Below are 1705 nucleotides of genomic sequence, written 5' to 3'. Positions count from 1 at the left end.
GAATGGAGATCTCTCTGTGTATATCTCCTAGAAGTATCGAATGCTCGGTGCTCGGTGCTCGGCTGTTTTCGTTTTGTTTCGGTTGTCTTTCTTCACCTCGAKAAATTCCTGGAAATATACACACCAATTCATAATTGCCTGTAAGTTGAATGTTTTGTTTTTTATTCTCTCTCTTTCTCTCTCACTTTCGTTCTCACTCTTACTATATAGGTTAAAAAAAGAATAACGCTTACCTCGATGAATATGAAGATAAAAAAAGAGTAAACACACTGTTAGACTGAGTATATGTATTCGTTCTGGAATCTCCAATACTTAGAAATCTAAGAGAAGTAAAAATAAAAATCATTAGTTTAATATAAAGAAAATCAAATATATGAGTATATGTGTAAGAGCTACCTATACTTATGTATATATGCCTGTATGTGTGTGTATGTGATCAAAATCAAATTTAACACGAAATACGATCTTTGCATACATAATTATGAAAAATAATTAATTAGAGCATCATTAGAGATGATAGTAAGTATCGATATCATGAAAAAAAAGCTCGAAATTATAAAATAATATTATTAAGTAACATTGGTTAGGTTTGGCGCGAAACTGAGATACATCGATGATTATATCTWCCGTATTTTTTAATATTTCGTTTTGAAAACACTCATATATGAAAATCTTGTATGTAGCTATCGTTTGATGTATAATAGAAAGGTGTAAAATACTTTTCAATTACCTGGATTAAAATAGATGATACAGTACGCTGGAACAACTGACACATTCCAATATGGCGTTTCCTCTGCCTTTCTCCTGCGATGCAACTGCGGCGCCACTGATGCACACTTGCTGCGCAATATACTATGCGCAAAGCCTCGTAGCTCTGATGGCCTTGATAATTTTGCATTTTTTCCATTTATTTTAGAAAAATATCGAATAGTTAAAAATAGTATATAAAAACATAACAATTGTCGAAATATATATGTTATTAACCCAGACAATAAAAATTGATCATTATAAGTCGATATCTATAGAAATTATGCTGTAAAATAAGAAAATATAAATATAGAATATAGAAGAAAATAATTTCGATGTGATAGTTTTTTCAATAAAAATTTCCCCCTCCAAAGTCACCACTGCACATGAACGTTTTAAGAAATGTACATTTGTTTAAACAATTACACAGAAATGAAAAAATACTAAAATCAGAGCGTTATAATCTTAAATTTTATCGATTAGATGTATTATTCTTTTTTTACACATGCGCAACGTTCGAAAAGTCATATAAACAACTTTCAATAAAAGTAATTTCCTAGAGGACAATGAYTCAGTCTTACAGGAGACTTCGAAGAGAAAGGAGATCCCAACATATATTTCGAGCTTTTTAACAACAATAGTCATTTCTATCAATTATTTAACAATTATTTTAATAATCTAATACACTCTTTTTATATTTCAGATTGTTTAAACATATATGTACTAGTATAAGCCTTACACATACTTATTAACATACTTTAAATATTAATTGATTTCGATGTGATATTTTTTTCGACTAAAATTTCCCCCTCCGAAGTCACCAATGCACGGGAATGTTATAACAAATTTACATTTATTTAAACAATTACATGAAAATTAAAAAAATTAAAAATCAGAACGTTATAATCTCAATTTCTGTTTAATACAATTAAAATTTTCGTTATACACACATGCGCAA

The sequence above is a fragment of the Polistes canadensis genome, unplaced genomic scaffold (genome assembly GCF_001313835.1).
Source record: "Polistes canadensis isolate GaletaPanama2010 unplaced genomic scaffold, ASM131383v1 scaffold_164, whole genome shotgun sequence".
Taxonomy (NCBI): Eukaryota; Metazoa; Arthropoda; class Insecta; order Hymenoptera; family Vespidae; genus Polistes; species Polistes canadensis.
The sequence above is the reverse complement of the archived record's forward strand: the minus strand, read 5'-3'. Positions refer to the sequence as shown.